The sequence below is a fragment of the Etheostoma cragini genome, chromosome 8 (genome assembly GCF_013103735.1).
Source record: "Etheostoma cragini isolate CJK2018 chromosome 8, CSU_Ecrag_1.0, whole genome shotgun sequence".
Classification (NCBI taxonomy): domain Eukaryota; kingdom Metazoa; phylum Chordata; class Actinopteri; order Perciformes; family Percidae; genus Etheostoma; species Etheostoma cragini.
Genome location: NC_048414.1, coordinates 10,433,546 through 10,451,602, shown reverse-complemented (window position 1 = coordinate 10,451,602; position 18,057 = coordinate 10,433,546). Strand labels below are relative to the sequence as shown.

Below are 18,057 nucleotides of genomic sequence, written 5' to 3'. Positions count from 1 at the left end.
CAGTCACACAAAATGAGTCAGTTGTGTGTCACAATGCCACCTCAGCTTGGTACTTTTCCAGACAGCTCATTCACCTTTACTACAAATAGGAAATGTGTCCTACTTAGTTGTTAACTTTTTAATAATTAAATAATATCAAAAGCTACGCACTAAAGCTTTAATAACAAGCAGTGGGCAGCCGCTGGGTTGATCATTACAAACATATGCTTTGCATTCAAACCCACAAAACTTTTTTTTACTTTCAGTGAAGATACAGAAGTTACGAAAGATACCAAACATGTCAGGTTGAGTATTGGTTGAGTGTGTATAAAATTATGAAAAGACATTTGATGGCATGCTTACAAAAAAGCATTCTTGGGTTTGAGTCCAAAAATAATAACATGTGTGTTCCAGGCAGAGAAAGTGGGGGCTCATGTGCAAAAATATAAATCAATTATCAAAAGAAAAAAGGGTTGCACACCATAAAGAGTTGAAGTATTTCTCTCTGTCTAAACATATTATATATGAAAGGAAGAGTTGAAACAAGCTGATGTTGTCACAGTGTGGAATAAAATTAATTTAACAATGATTAAGCTACTTAATATTAAAATATGTACAGTACGTGTAGGGGTTAAACATCAAAACCACATACAAGTAATGACACATTAACGTCAGTGTTTTTACAGTTTCCTGGTTTCTACATTACATTAAAACAGAGAATGGAAAGTCAAGCCCTAAAGCCAAATGCAAGGGGTGTGAGGACCACAAGACACGGCCTTGACTGAGTAGTTGTGACTTTGTTAGCAGTTTTGCTCGAGAAGTCAGTTTGTTTACTGGGAATTACGTTGTTTTGGTCACATTTTTCTGTCACATGAATCACAAAATTACAGTGTTTCAACATATTGGCCAGTGCTTGTTAACTCACACGCTACTGCTGTGAGACAGAGATTCGTCTCGATGACACAGTCAAACAGTGTAATGGCTGAACATGGAAGTGGTAACATGAAGCTGAGAGTTTGGTGTCAGGGTGGCTCAGTTGTCTTCAGTGCTTCTGTCAGCCTTAGTGACTTTAAGTAGCCTAGTGCTGCTATCTGGTGTGTTTCCATTAAGCTAATATGTGAAACACGAAGGCTTATCGCAGAGCTGTAATTTCTAGACTGTTATTCATTTCTATAGAATGACTTGTCAGTACTTAGGCCAGCTGTGTGTGAAACGTCTTGAGGAGAACGTTCATACCTTGATTTTTCATGTGGTTCAAATGTTTCTGCCTTTATCAGGTTGGTTTCTGCAGCGGTTTCCAATTTGTTTATACGCAATTAATTGATCATCATGTGACTTAGAGATCACCATAGATAAAAAGCATACAAAAACATTATCATCAATAAAACAACAAAAGACAAATACATATCACCATGAATACAAAACATAATAGTACAACTGTCTTTTCAGAATATTCTCTAACAAATTCAACCTTTCATATCCTTGGGTAAAAAGGTGGTATTTTACTTTCCAACACAAATCTTTACAATAACCTAAATTTCTTCAATCAAATTTTTTAAGCAGTAACTCAATTGTCTTCCATCTCTTCGTACTGTATGTATGGATAACTCTAACTCATTTCAAAAGTAGCCTTGGGTTGACATCCAAAATGTGTCATTGTCTTAAAACGCAAGTGTTAACCATTTGCAACCAATTCAAGTTTCTGCGTTTCTTTATTGTAACTGGTGTGGTGCGCTTTGTGTAGAAGTTAAGGAGAACAGGGGCAATGAAAAGCAACATTATGATAACAGCTCCACTAACAGGGTCATAATCAATGAAAAGGGCAGTCTGTTTGACTGCGGCTGTAAATTAGACGTCCAGTGAGTATCCTTTTCTTGTCTCAGGTGACCGCGAGGAATCTTGACTCTGTCGATACACTGAGCCTACATTCACAATCCTAACACCTCAGACTTGGCATCGCGTCTGCCTCCTTAGCAGTTGCCTAAAGTGTATAATTAGCAGCTGCTATTTTAGAAACCGGCGTCCCCGTTTCAACACCCCGGTATCTTACACTTCTCTCTATTTACCCTGGAAATATTTTTGGAGAAGGCATGTGGAGTTATTTGGTAACACTTTACTTTAAAATAGGGCTTTTTTGTGTACATTCATTGCCATGTCATCAAACATGCACATCTCATTTTCTCTCTGACATATATAGAATACCTATTTTACATTTAATAACAATGTTAATGTAGTTTTATTCATATCAAAGTACTAGTAACAAATACATCCAGGCGGTTTTTATAGAACAAAGACCATGAAGTTTTTTGGAGCTGAGTGTCCCCTTTACAAGTCAGAAAATGGCCCCTTCTGAGACTGTTGCGTCACTCCTGTTGTACCTTCAATGTCATGGCCTGAAAAAGTTGTCCTAGCCAATGTTTGAGTATTATTTTAGAACTACTTTGTGGCCCAACCTTACACACTGACTCCTATTTTCTTCTTTATGTTCCTTTTAATGTAGCCGGCATCTCTCTGCTGGATTAGTCATTAATTAAATATTTAATAATTTGCTACATTTTACGCCAGCAGGGTGGCAGTGTTGCAAAACTGGGGATATTTAATTAATAATCTTAGTGGAGAGTTTTTGTACTCTGTTACAGTTCTGGTCTATTTTCTTCTGAGCGTGTTCGGGATGACCCTTGGTCATGTTTACATGTTCTAATGGAGATGAATGGTTCATGGATGGCCTCTGATAACAGATCTGTTTAACAGTGTGATTATACAAATTATGTGTAAATGATGTTGCCTTAAAGGTACATTATGATTTTGTGCATGGTTTTAGCGCAACTTCATTTTTGTCTCAAATCATAAGCATCTCTCTTTGATCCGCTAGCTGCCTGCCCCCTAAATACACTGTGAAAAAGGCCCGGCCTCAGAGGAAAACACAGGGGTCTTAAACGTCAATCAAACACCAGGGCCACAGGTTAGGCACCAAAATACAACAAACCCGTACCAGCCAATCACTAACAAAATGGTTGGGTAAGGGGGTTAGTTAAAGTTAGTCAGTAAGTCATGACAGTTATGAAAACATGGGGGGAGGGGCGAGCTTGCTCTGTCTTGTTTTGAATTTGCTTGGAACTTCAACAGAAGTGACCATGCAGGAACTCATAGTGCACCTTTTAAAGCAGCACTATGTAGCTTTTATGCTTCTGTCCCCCTACAGGTTGTCTCATTGGAACTACAGCTCGCTCTGAAAGTACATAGTGTTGCTTTAACTTTCTCTCTGATTCTGAATACAAAAAAAATGGTTAATTGATAACTGATTTAGGACAGACAGATTTGTTTTTTTTTCTGGTAGCTTGAAGTTACTGGTAATTACAATCATTAAAGTCGGTCTTTATATGGATGCAAGCAGCTGGCTGAGGGGCAAACATCTGCAGTCCATAACAGGAACCAACTCCCAAAAGAGCTAAAAAAAAACAAACAAAAACATTACATTCAATATAATTAGGATTTTGTCTCATTTAGGCCTAGTTCCTGCCGACATTATAAATCCAGTCATGTCATGGTACGTTGCATGAATGTTTTTTCTTGTGACCTCAAAATGTGCTCTTGCATCATGTGAGAATGATTTCCCAAAAGCGGACAGTCAGCAGTCTTGTGACCATTCAATCACAGGATACGTTTAAAAGTTTTGTTTTATTTAATTGCACGGGTTGGAGTCAAGCAAATTAACCAGATATTAATGGGAATTAGTGTGAAGAGGAAGAAAAAAAAGAGTCTCAAACTGCAGATAATCTAAAACAAATTCACACTGTACATTTTTTTTTTATTAAATATTTTTTTATTAAAGTCTTATTCTTTTTACGTTCTTAAGGGTACTTTGTCTTTATTGTCCCTTTGCCCTAAGCAAAGGGACAATAATTGCCCTCTGCAATAATTTCCTAATTATACGTTGTAACATATTCTCTAACATGTGATAACAGTTAGTTACACTGCTAATATGAGTAATATTTAAACTTACACTTTGTTGATTAAAGTAAAAAAGGAGTCAAGATCATCTTGTGCAAGTGTAACTCCTTCTACTCCCTCTATGCCTCCCTCCCTCTTTCTCTGGCAGTGTGTGATGGGAGGAGCTCCAGTGTGTTGAGTGGCCAGAGGAAGGCTTTATTACTACACAGTGTCAGGGAGAGGAAGAGTGTGCACCTCAGAGCTGTCATCTACTGTACTAGAGCTTTAACTCTGTTTCTCTGGATGTTTATCTGACATTTTCGGGTGGAGGAATCAATCTGTCTGTGCCACCTAAAGGAAACCTTTTTTTTTTTTTTAAGATCTAAAGGAAGTTTTTGTTTCTCGGCTGATTCGGACAGAGCGTAAGTACTGCTGTGATAGAGACTCCCTCTGTGTTCATTTACTGTGTGGTGCCGTAGCTTAATGAATCATTGATGTGAGTAGCCTATGCTGCAGATCTGGTTACCTATTGGAAAAAATGCCAGGATGTAATTTCCCTGTTAGACAATTATATAAAAACCTTTTATGACTAAGCCTGTGTGGGGTTTGTTGTTAGCTTCTCTCTTTAAAGGGAAAAGTGGGTGTGAGCAGACACAAAACAGCCCTCCTCCCTCTCCGGTAGGTCTTTATCGCAAGGTGATAGCAGGGCAAGGGGGGTCATTAAAGACTGTGTGTGTGTGTGTTTGTGTGTAGGAGCTACCCTTGCATTAAAATAGTCTTGGACTTTTTTTCTTTGAAAACACAGCTATTTACCTGGGTGTGTTCGTATTTTAAGGCTTGCTGGCTTGTGTGCGAGTGTCTGTAGTAGTGCAGAAATAAACAGACGATAGCTCTGACTCTTTAAGCTGAGGCACAAGCCATCAGGAGTAAGCCTGTGACTGGGAGTCGGGCCTCTTTCCACAGATAGGAGTTAGTGAATGTGGCAGCCAGTGCACACACATCCTCTCTCAGCTTGGAAACTTTGTGTGAACCCAGAGGAGTGTGGAAAAGCTGATGGGCGAAAACAAGAACATAAATATCAACACAAAGTCCTAATTGTCTTGTGTCTAGTTGTGATAGCTCAGAGCCAGCACAGTCAAATTGTCACGTTTTTTTCTGGGTTCATGGTGTGATCTTGGCAGCTACAAGACAAAAGCCTCAGGTGTTATTGTGTAAAATTCAAATCTCTCACCCACACGCTGCTGGCAGCACAATCCAGACTAATGCCAAATTGTTAGATGTGTGGGTGTTAGTTGATGGATAGAAACCATAAATGGAAAGGTTTGTCAAAAGTCAATGAGGTCAACTTAAGATTTGTATTTACTCTTCTTGCTTACTTTTGAGTGTGCACTGACAAGTACCTTTGCTTAAAAAGCTCTTAAGCTCCTTCTCCGGTGTCATAAGAGTTTGACAAAAGTGTCAACTGTTTTGTGAAGCAGTATGTGTTATTTTCCACAATTTTTAACATTTAAAGATCCCTCCCGGTCATATTTAAAGACACACAGCATACAAGACTTTGCTTGAAATAATAATTTGTGTCTCACTAAAAAAACACGTCACATGCTTTATGTAGACCTAGGTCAGGATTTATTCACTATGCATGGCGCTTTTGGGTCCGAAAAGGGCTTTTCAAAGAAAATATATTATTATTATTGTTGTGTTTGTTGTTAGTATTATTATTATTGCACTTTTGAAAAATGTTCTGTTATTAATACACTAGTCTGGATCAGTGGAAGTACCTTTGCAGGATAATTGCCTGACATCCTGTGTGTGGCTCATACGATGTCCCTCACCTTCCGCTCTCTGTGTGTTGCCGATCTCAAACTCTGTTCACTTTGGAAAACAACAACAAATGTTGAGCTAGCCACGTGCTGAAAATGGCAAGTTTTGAAGAAAATGTTGTGCAAAAAGGCAGGCCTGCTTGGTTCTTTAGAGAAATGATTGTAAAGATTTACAAGGAATATGTTTACGACATGAACAATCTAACTGGGATCCATATGAGAGGATTGCTTTGGTTAAAGTACACACAGTGATGCACTGGAAAGACAGCAAATTATTTAACCATGTTTCCATTTAATTTAAATGGCTCACGTTACTGTGTTATGTGAACAGTTAATAGTATGCGTGGTGTTTTTTTTACGGGGTGCAAATATTACACCAATGTAAGTTCCTTCCCGAGATTTTGCAGAGCTACAGTCTGTGTCTGGAGTTAAGACAATTGGGATTGGTTTATAGAAATGTAAACAACCCAGAGCAATTTCTTTTTTGGTGTATCCAGATTTTACTCTGTGGAGATAGGTCTGGCAATGCAGGATTATCAATACAACAACTTTTTCTACCCCAGACAAGTGTTAAACGGGATTGCAGTTTTTTTGAAAATAAACAAATCAGGTTGGTGGAAACCCTCCTGCTTACACAGATCATCAAAGTGCTCAATAGGGCTTGGTTGAAAAGCAAGAAATTCACGCGGTATTGCGGTACACCTTACACCCCTTGCGATAGAAGCGTAAGTTAGAGCAAGAATGGCAGGGTACCTTAAGAGAGTGACGTCAGAAGAGGGAGAGCAGCGTAAGAGTGCCGCTGTGAGAAAAAGAGATGGCAAAGTTGATCTAAAGTAAGGTAAAAGTTAACAATAAAACAACAAGCTTGAGCTTCTCAAGACACAGTGGCTTAATCTGTTGTCAATACTTCCGGTAAAGTGAATGGAGTTACCCAGAAAAACATTGGCTTAACCCTTAGCACAGTGTTTCCAATTCAGTCTTTACTTAGTTTTGCTGGTATTTACAGACACTCTGCTTCCTCTCCTCTCCGTTGATCCATTCCACAGACAGTTCAGAAAGCTCTATTGTCAATGAAGTAGAAAAAGAAGCTGAGCGAGCAGAGAGAGCAACTCAACAGTCCGCTAACTTGTTGCTCTATCTAATATAACCATAATCTGCTCTGTTTAGGCCTCAAAACATGCATGCAGGCTGAAACTCAACTGTTTGGTGTTGTTGGGATTAAGCTTTAAGCAGAAGGAAACTCCGCTAGTTGCTGGGCTAAAGTGCAATGGGAAACACTGCAGCGTTAACGTTAATGTGTCCACGTCCGCCTCAGCTCAATAGACTGTCCATCCTCATGTGCAAAGCTAAAGTGACGAGCAACTTAAGTTTAAGTTGTCTCTCCATAAGCTCTTGAATGTAGGATAGAAGAATAACTGAAGATAACTGCACAATGTTTAGAGCTTTCATTGTATTTCAAATCACACAATATCTGTCTTTCTGTAACTTCTGTGCGGGAAAAAAATAAAAATAAAATAGTGATAAAACATTTGCGGTGGTGATGTCATTGCCACGGTAGTGGCACGTAACTGCGGTAATGTGGTAACCGTACCAGCCCTCATGCTCAACAAACTTTCAACAGAAATTAGGTAAAAAGGAAGTTTTCATGAATTTTTGAGAATGGTTGTTTTTTCCACAATAGGTTCGGAATATTCTCTCATTTGTGACAGAGTTTTTGGTTAATGGCCCTGCATATAGAGATTCATCTGTCCGCTGTTGGAGAAAAGCCTGTCTGTGCTGACCTTGGCCTGCTGTTTTCTTTTGGTTTGATCCACAAAGAAAACAGCTGGCAGTTGCATTCTGGATACCGGCGGCCTTGACAATGAAGTGCCTGTATGATGCTGTCAGAAAAGCTTTGGCTCGTTGGTAAAGCATGGTGCCTGTAATATCAATAACTTAAATCCAGACTTCTTTGTAAAACTATATTTCATAACATGGTGACAGTCCCTTGCAGAGAGAGCCTGAGTATATCAGTGTACAGAGTTTAACTGGAACGCTGAACCAATCCTTTCTTGAGTGAACATTTATCTGATGCAGAGCGGTTCTACATCAAGTCTGCTGAACGAAATATACGCAAAAGGATGAAGTGATGCTTTTGTGTTGTAAAGCTGCCCAAAGCAGTGAGCAAACTGTTGCAGGTTACAAAATCTGTTCAGAGGAGAAAAGACAAAGAAGAAATGAATCATACTCACAGCTTTATCCCCAATGCTGGCCCCATATGCACGTTTCCATTTTGTCAGCATATCCCAAGGGCTTTTTTACAGCATTAAGCTACCATGCTACTAGAGATGGGAAGTAACGGAGTACAAATACTCCTATCTATAGTCTATAGCTCTCGTATATTTAAAGTAAGTTAGCAAGTTATTTTGTTGTTTGTGTTCCTCACCTGTTAGCTAGGTTGCATGTAATCATATATGTGATGTTTTAGGCCTATTGGGAGACATCCATTAACAATGTAGGCAATGGCATATAAAGAGTAAAGAGCCTTTTCTCCATGTCCACTGAAGTTTCTCAGCTTGCTCTTTTAACTTTCATGTGGTCCAGGTAGCTTTGCATAAAAAATGATTGTCATTTACAAGGCTATTTTTACTTTTATATTTTAAGTAAGTTTCTAAGCCTTTACTTTGTTACTTTTACTTGAGTAAAGAAGTTAAATCAGTACTTCTAATTTTACCAGTGTATTTTTTAGCACAAGTATCTATCTGTAGTTCTACTTAAGTACGGGAAGTGAGTACTTTTGCCATCTCTGCCTGCTACTCTTATTCGTCATCTGTTTATATAGTCAGGTTGACTGTGTGTGTGTTTGTTTGTGAAAGATTTTTGATTTATTTTTATGCACTGTTTTGCCATTGATATAGTTTGATGTCACAAATGCACTGTAAGTTTAGTTTTCACGCCAAAAACACAGGTGTAAACAACCTTTGTGTGCAATTACAAGCCATAATTTACTTTACAAGTGCATAGTTCTGAATTGGATGTAATACTGTTATTTCTCTCACAAACTTTAAGGTATTTTTTTAAACTTTAGCTTAAATATTGCATGCTTTAGGCAATCATTTGTAGAAAAGAAAGCTCTTACTCAAAATTGTTGCTTAAAAATGACAACATGTAAACTTAAAGCCATCTCTGCTGTAACTATCAAGCTTCATTGATAATGTTTCACATCTTGTTAAATTTGGGAATGGTCAGGATGACACTGACCACAACGTATTGCACTGGAGCTCACATCACATGATCCTCATCAGCAGTTTGCATAGTTGTCATGGTATTGTAAAAGTTGAAATGTCCACTTTAAGGATTTAAAATCCATGTAAAGTTATTTTTTAATTTGAAAAGAGCAGTTGACAAAATAATCCCAAAGGTCTATTTCAAAGATGTTCTGGACCTTTCAATCATATCACATAATCTTTAGATGATTGTGCTGACAAGAATGAGTGAGAAAAGGGTTAATCGCTGAGGAAGAGGACGGATGGGCTGTGGAGTGGCTCGCCACTTGTAACCTAAAGGTTAAACACAGGCCTTCAGGGAGTCCTATTACTGTGGACTCACTGATGGGAACTCTGCAAACATGCATTCTGGGAGCACAGCGGGCTCTTCTGTTTATTCCCAGTCCAGCACTGTGCCACAATGTGGGAAATGACTGTGAACATGGAAAGTAGCCAGATCTCTGTATTTACTCTTGTGTCTCACAGACCCTCAGACCTGCCTTTTAACGTGGCCCAATGCAGGGCTCATGCATATTTATACATATATACCACATCACATATGTATGACGCACTCCGGGGGCTTATTTTAACTGTAAATAAGCCTGTGAAACGGATTCGGAAAACCATGTGGAGTATTTTTCACTCGTATGTCAGCGTTTCTTATATGTTGATGTGAGAATCGCAAAATTGTCTTTTCAGGGTGTGTTTCCATCACCCTTCACCTCACACCTGTTCCTCTTGCATGTTATATGTTTAATAATAAAGTTCTATTTTAATTCTCATAGCTATTTGTACCCCTGACACTGAACCTAAGAGACGGCTATAAGTTTCCACACACAGTAAAACGTGCATCAGGTTGTTTTTAGTGGTCAGATATGTTTGTGTGCCTCCTGACATGAGTACGCGGGTAGGACTGATTAATGGGAGACGCCTCTAGCCGAGCCTTGTTTAGCGGCCTGTCCCTCCCCCATTGCAGGGATTTGATATCTCTGAGCATACCAGGTTGTGCCCTTTACTCTGCTAGTGGTGCTACTGACCCCAGACATTCCTGCCGTAACTCTCTGATCACAGATGTCTAATTGCCTCACTGTAAACAACCTGCACCTTTTTATCTACCGATGTACATTCTTAGTACCATTCTTTACTAAGAAGTAGGTTGCAGTGAGATATTTGATTCACATGACTGGTTGAAGTACACACTTTTGACTCTTCTGACTGACAGACAAAGTTGTTCTTCTGTAACCTTGGACACAAATAGTGCTGGGTGGGGTCGCATGCTTTTCAGTCAGACATCCTTGCTGAAAGTTATGAATGAGAAATGTGCAAAGGAAGATGACACGAAGGAGACATGATGCTGCAATTTAGTCATTTCATGCTCTGCTAAGATCCATCAACGGTGCATGGGGAGGTGAGCATGCACCTTTTATTCCTCAAGCTACACTCTTCACTTTAATGGTCTGGAAGCATGTAATGCAAGCTGTTCTGGTCTGAAATGCTATGCATCTAATTGCCCCAAAGTCCAAGGATTTGCCAGATTTGACTATTTTATGGTAAAGCATGAAAAATAGCCAAGTGTTTGGTGTCCATGTGACACAAGGGGTCGGTGTACCTTATCAAATGGGCCTGATAGGTCATCAAACAGCGTCTGAAACTCCCTCAACCCCACACCTCACTCATGTCAAAATAGGGGAAGCGGCGTCCGACTATTTTTTAAAACTTTATAACAAAATCAAATCCACTTAATGCAGAAATTGGTCAGTTGTGCTGACGGGAGAAATGAAGCAGGGTTTTAACATGTCATGTCTCATAATAAAGGCAGGCTTTTCTTGTGGTCTGAGTTTGGCCGTTTAGAGCAAAGCATGTTTTCCTTTAGATATGGTCGGACGACACATCGTACAAACTACTATGATTCAAGAATACACCAGTCTTGACAGCCCAGGGATTAGCACAGTAGTAGCAAAAATATGCTCTTTTCTGTTTTAAATCTTGTACAGATGGATCAATGACACAGTAACATAATCCCTTTCCCTCAATGCTGTATGCCTCTAGTCCAAGAGATAGAAATGGAGATAGAGGAAGGGGGTTAAATATAACAGAGACCACAAGACAGCAGAAGACTAAAAGCTTCCTGTGGCAGAACAGGGTGTAAGCCAGACCTGACAGACAGACAGGCTGGCAGGGCAGATGTTTTAGGTGAGAGGCCCAGTAGATAGCACTGTCTGAATAATTCATCAGATGGGATTGAATATGTGATATATTAAGACACAGAACACAAGCCATCTTATGGCCTCTTTCAGCACTTTTTGGGCAGTGTGAGTGTCTGCAGGGCTCAGATCCCTCTGCATCTCTGCTTTCTTTCTGGCAGTTATCCACCAGTAGTCTGGGCAGTTGAGGAGACAGTTATAGATGAGCTGGCTCTGGGTCTAGTGAGGCCTCCAGACATCTGGACGGGATGAAGCTGTTCAGCATGCAGGTGCAGTTTAAGCTCACATGAACTATTGCTGGTGAATATATGCTGTATATGAAAACTATAATCTTTCTGTGATTTAACTAAACAATGCGGCATAAAGCTCTCCTTACATAGCAATGGATTAAAAGTCACTGTCAGTTCAGAGAAGTGTTCACTGTCGGAATTCTGGCCTCTGAATTTTTTGATTTTTCCTTATGTTTAGTTTGTGATGCAAGCAAAACAAGTCATATTTATTCTTACCCTGCTCATGGGTCAAATGACTGACCTTTCATGTGATGAATCACTTGCTGCATAACGTTAGAGCACCGCGACTACCAGCCTTTTGGGTTTGTGGGAATTGAGTGACTGTGAGACATAAGAAAGTAAATCATTGCCAACATAACTTAACTGTTTTTTTTATTTAAACATTTCATTTCTTTCTAACCCTTAAAGTTAGAATGAAAATTTAATTTCTACACTACATCTGAAAGTTAAATTTTTTTTAAATATTTTTAAATGTACTACTTTTCTTTGTGTGTTTGCAAACATGCCTTGCTGCTATAAGTTGTGAAAGTCAGTTGAGATGTCTAAGGACGTTTCACGGACTCTGATATCACAGTGAAGAGGCTCAGCTTTCTAGTAACAGATCATTTCATCTCCATCTCTCCATGACATCAGTTCCCACCTACACACATCCAGCTGTGGGGGCCTGGGCGCTGTATGGACGTGTCAGGACTCTGATTGTATCTCAGACGCATACTAGTGTAGGCTTTTTACTGCAAACAAAGAGGTACATGAACTTTAAGGGTCCTTTTAAAGTGCTAAACACTTTTTGTCTTAACTAACAACTTGGCACTAACAATGTCATGAACTGTGGTCTGATTTAGTCTTTAGTATTTATAACTTCCCAAACATTTTACTTCCCTAGAGGAAACTTATTTATACCACCTGTACAGCAGTTAACAAATCATGTGATATAGGATATCTGCCTGTATACCTGCAGCCAAGCACACTGAACTCTGTCATCTGATAGGTTGTTAATCCCCTTATTATGCTTGTGTGGTTAAATAGAACAGCCAGTCAGCCGTTAAATCATCTAGCCGAGGGATCAATGTGGGCCCCATAATTTTGCTGTGCGCTAGGATGTGTACAGTGGGATTGAGAGGGAAAATGGAAAAGGGCACAGGCAAAAAGTACAAACATGTCAAATTAGATCTAAACCGAGCAATGCTAGCTTGACAAATTTGACCTTGAGTGACTGCATTAGCATGGTCTATATGGGGATACTCTTGAGTGACAAGAGTTTGCCTCCCCCGTATAGTTTACCACATACGTTGCCCTCATAGGTCAAATCTGGTCGTCTTGGATGCTGAATATCAATGATTGGAATTTATCCCAAATATCAGTGCGCTAAAGGACTCACAAGATGGCTTGGATGACTGGGATACCAAGGCCTAAGTGACTCCTGAGGACTTGGAATGAGGAATGTGCAGCCCACTATTGATCTTTACTAAGTGAGGTCACTGCATGTGGGGGGCGGCTGCCCCATTCTCAGACCCCACATAAAGGGGACAGACTACCCCCATGAATAGATAAATAGTCTTTGTTGATGGCATGTTAAGAGTTGTGAATACTTAGATGAAATTTCAGAAATATGCAAACAAAAAACAAGTTCGTTATTTACCATTAATATTTGTTAATTGATATTTAAAAAAAACAAAACACAAACAAAAAGTAGAAAGCTTAGCACACAACTGTATTAGCTTTAAACAGTTCTCACCGGTGTCATTTAAAATAGGCTGCACAATAGATAATTAAAGAGTGAACATGAACCTTATTACACCTGCTTGGATGAATGCACACCACTCCCTGGGCTATGATTGATCCTGGCTTAAAAAGGTTAAAAAAAACTTGAAGTTAGTTGATTACATTTTAGGAGGCAATCATTTACCAGTTTAGATATGCATTATTCCTCTGTACAGTAAAGGTTTACTGTGGAGTGTTTTACCCTTTAGTGGCGCAATCAAGCCATTTTTCCAAAAGTATGTCCCGGTTTTGTTTGTCTCGCACATAAGTATGCACATGAGCCAACACCTGCATGGAGGGGAGGAAATTCGTATCTGGCCAATGATGTCATACTATTCCACTGATCTACCTCTCCTTTAATGCCTAAAATGGGCTTCACAAGGGTTTTATGAGGAAAGAAATGCATTTGTAAATGCATCACATTGTTAGAGTTTAAGGCGGGTCTATGGTTTGCGCCGTTGATGGACAAGTGGAGAAGCGGACATTCTGAGCCTTTTATCGGTCTCACACAGTGATGGATGTGTGCTGCTCTTTGCCCGATGGCCCATAGCCTGAGCTTCTGTCTAAGCCTCTAAGCTACTGGAATGCGTGCAGCTTCTTGCTGTGGACATCAGGGGAGAACAGCCACGCCGCTTTGTTTACAGCCTTTCATCGATGCCACACCAGCCTAATCAATTTTGAAGAGGATAAATATTTCAATGCATTGTTGGAAAATGAATGGTCCATACAATTACATGGGCAGCAAATATTAATACAGCACAAAAGTTACTTTTCAGTTGACTTCTCCAAAAGATACAGGTGCATAGTATTTGTCAGAAAATATTGTAAACTTAAGGCTCGCTTAGCATTTTTCAGAGCTTTTAATTTGTGTACCACAGACTTTTTAGCAAAGTATAGTATTATTAATTATTTTCTATGTATTTATTCATCTGGTGATTCATTTTTAGTCTGTGTTAAATACTGTCCCCTGATCAATAAAGAAATTATACATGCCAACTTAAAATGTAAGGTGATGTCCATTTAAGCATATTCTAGTCTAATTATAGAATACTATAATATCGTTTTTTTGTGTTTGACATTAAGGGTAATTAAACATGAACAGTTTTTAACAACAACCTCTGCGTACTGCAGTTTTGTATTGCCAACAAATCAAGTTATGAAGGTAAACAAGAACAAGCAAGATAGAGCACCTCAGGTCGATGCTGTTATCAGTACTTGCTCTATCAGGATCAGTATTTCACTCCAGATGCAGACAGAATTATATGGCAAACAAGTGGAAACATTTTAAATGGGAGTGAGTGTTTCAACAGGCCTGACCTACTTACAGCAGCCAGGACTGAAACAGCTCCTCACCTGTGTCTGGCAGATGCCAAGACCCCTCATGAAAAACACAGGCCCCTCAATATCTTGAACAGTACACTGAACAATATCATGTTGTTGTTTTTTTGTCTCACAAAACAATCCTGGATGAATGTGTTGCCTTTACTGGAATGGAATACATACGGTTGCACTTTCTCTGGCTGACTACTGTATATGATACTAAACCCTTGCTTATACTTAACTAATGCTCTCAGTAGCTGGACAGCCATTTAATAAACGGTAATGGGTATAATATGTAAAATAGAATTAATCCAAGACTCGAAGCTAGTCATTGTGGTTACTGCCAGAACTTGAGTGGGCCTGGTTCAGTGTTTGTTACCAGTTAGAAAAACTCTTTCCACCTTTTGGCACCTAATTATTGAGCACCAACTTTTGACTATCTACACAGAATGTTACCTTGTATGTATTTTAAATGTTATTTCTTTTTAAAGGACAGTGTGAAGTCTGCAACCTATTAGACATTAACCTATTATTCTGAAAGTGTTTGCTCCATGTGTGTAATGGAAAAGAGAAATGGTTATTGTATTACTATGATATAATTTCATTGCAAGAGGATCTTATGTATATCTCATCACCAACATTGTAAATGTATTAGTTTTCAGCAGAAGACTGACATAGGAAAGCTGAAACATGCAAAAGTGTATAAAGTTTTAAGCACTGGCATTGCTCACACAGAGCACTTGTGTTCAACCTTTTTATAAGCAAAATTTAGTACAAATATTTATTAAAGTATAAACAATTGTGGTGTAAGCAGCAGTGACCTTGCGTTGGTGCTCCAGCAAATCTCAGAGACTGTTATGTAGCCCAGTAAATAAGAAAAGTCTTTCCATGGGTGTTGCAGATACGTTGCAGATGCAATTATTAAATGCCAACGTCAAAATCACTTCAACTTTTGACCACTGAATTTGTAGAATACCTGTCAGCTTATCATACAATGCATTTGCTCAAGATTCATGGAATGGGTCAGTGGACAAAGATAAAGAAGAGGAGAGATTTTTGATCCTTCTATTAATTGATGTCTGGAAGGTGTATCAAATGATAAAACTCCGGATACTCTCAAACTAATAGATGTTCATTTTCCTCAGCAAAGGGTGTGACAACAGTAAAACAGACTGTAGAAAAGAAATAGGCCATCTCAGCAAGATCAACAGGGCAGGCTGCTTCCTAAAAGTGGATCAGCTTTCACTGGATTGTTGAAAGCTGAAAAGAGTGCAGATAGAGAGAAAAGTACAATCTTCTGCCAGTTTCTCCTTGGTCCCTCAGTGTTTACCATGTTTGAAGGTTCATTACTGACAACACATGAATAGTTTTAATCCAGACTTATGCCCTGTGTGATGTGTTTTGACAGGGAGATTTGGCTTGAGTACCAGGAATAAAAGGGCACTAAGCCAAGAGAGGTAAATGACTCTCACACAGTTGTAAAGATCCCATTGAATCTAGTGTTTGTCTGGTGATATTAGTCACTCTCAGGTGATTTACGTCTCTATAGTACCAATAAATACATTTTAAGTTTGATGAGGTAACTAAAAGTACGTACTTATCACATTCAGGAAGGTAAAATGTGCCATTGCCTTTTCATTTGCCAATCTGTCGTCCTTTCCCCTTTGAGTATTAATGCACTTTTCTGTATGTCGTAGAGCCCCTGCTGCTCTTTTTCCACCCACTTCGGCCTTGATAGTGATAGCAGACCCAGCTCTGCTGCTTTACATTTCATCAGCAAGCTGCTTCTGCTGGCTCCACATCTGTTATGGAAATTGGTGAAATGGAATATCATTTCAAATATTTTTACTTCTAAAACCGGGTTGATTTAGACACTTGTAAAAGTTTCAAAGACATCATTGATGAAATATGCTCATCCACTTTCACACTTACTCTAATCTATCAATACATTCTTGTGCCTGATAGCTTCAAAATTGGGATGTTTTAAGAAGTCAGCGCTTGTGATAAAATTCACAACCTCTGACCGTGGGTCACAAGCCCCAGAGGAGAAGCAAGCTTGATGAATTTAACTCCCCTGAACCTTAAGTTCAAAATGTCCCCTATTTCTGTTCAGTAGTTTAATAAGATTTTAATTAGGCAATTAAAAGTCTTTGGAATGGCATATGGTCATAATTACTGCTGTATGGTTCACTCAGGGATGAATGAGCCATTAATTACTCTTAGCTGGGCCTGGGGATTGGACTTAAAATGGGTTGAGCAGGAAAGAGAGGGCATTTCTTCAGACTTCACAGTCACCTAATCAGAAATACAGACTTCTGAATTTCTATGAGCTGGGGAACTGGGTTGGGTTACACCAGCTATTAATGAATCCATTACTACTGTAAGTCTGTGTGTAAAGTCCTACCTAAGTTTTAAAGAAGAAAAGTATCTACTCAGGTTACACCATTTTAATGTAGCTAGTAAAAACTAATGTGTCAATCTGTTAATAGGAAATATCTTTTAGCACGCCTACAATTTTGTAAACAGGAAGACAGGTTTTACTTGCGCACAAAATATATTAAACTACCTGCCAATCCTTTGTAAGTTTGGGATTGCTTTGTTTTATTTTTGTTTGTATATATGTACTTCTAAATATTTGTTCCACCATTAGTCAAATTAATGCAGTTTTAGGATGAGTGGTAAACATCTGATTACGCTTAATTAGTTGTTTTGGTCATTTAGTTTAATGTTATTAGCATGACATTTGGAACTATTCTGTTATTTTTGTGAAATTAAATATAAGATCCTTCCTGTTTACAACATTACTAAACAGAACTTTGTCAAGTGTCCGCCAAGTCATACGTGTCAAAAATATTTTAGAAGACCTCTTTTTCTTCTCTTCATCTCATATGTGTAAATGTATGTATAATAATATCATATATTAATAAGTTTATGTTAGTTTGTCAATAAGTCGAGTTTTAGCTAGCAATTACATCTAGAAGTTGTAAATAATTAGTAATATAGTATCCGGTAAAAACTCATAGAGGTTTAATAAGAGAATACCTTGGAATTTCTGAAGTTGTGATTTGTCACTTTCACCGGATACTCTGACGGAAGTGTTGTAAGGCCTTACTCATAGATGGGTATCTTCGGATTTGGATGAGTAGTTGCAAAATAACCTAAGAGGCAGTAGGACTGCTGCAGAACTGTGTCAACAATGTACTCCCACATCGCCCGCATGGTGAATCAGCCACTCGAGCCATATGTGCGCCTGACAGATGTCCTCCACATTTAACATCTGCTTCTTCATACATTTGAGAGTCCTTCAGCAACGTGGAGGTGTCAAGGGTACAAGAGGGGAAACGTTGATCACAGGTTGAAGGCCACATCTGGGAGCATGTGACCTGGCTTATCTAAGGGGTGTTAAGTATTAGGCTTAGCGTGCGTCTTCCTAAGATGCCAGGCATGCCAACAGGTTGTATTTATCAGTCAACACTTTTTCCAGTCAACAGGTTGTGTGTAGAATCCA

At 38.9% G+C, this 18,057-nt stretch overlaps 1 protein-coding gene across 3 annotated transcripts in view; it reads left to right on the top strand.

The window, feature by feature from the left end:
• The window catches only part of sema4ba (sema domain, immunoglobulin domain (Ig), transmembrane domain (TM) and short cytoplasmic domain, (semaphorin) 4Ba), a 72,973-nt gene that overhangs the window by 30,196 nt on the left and 24,720 nt on the right, over positions 1 to 18,057 (top strand). Inside the window, exon 1 of one of the 3 annotated variants that reach the window (XM_034878247.1) lies at positions 4,094 to 4,331. The exons of the other annotated variants lie outside the window; for them this stretch is intronic. The gene's annotated coding sequence lies outside the window, so the exon portion shown is untranslated. Of the gene's footprint in view, positions 1 to 4,093; positions 4,332 to 18,057 lie in introns of those variants that run through there. 3 annotated transcript variants of the gene reach the window in all.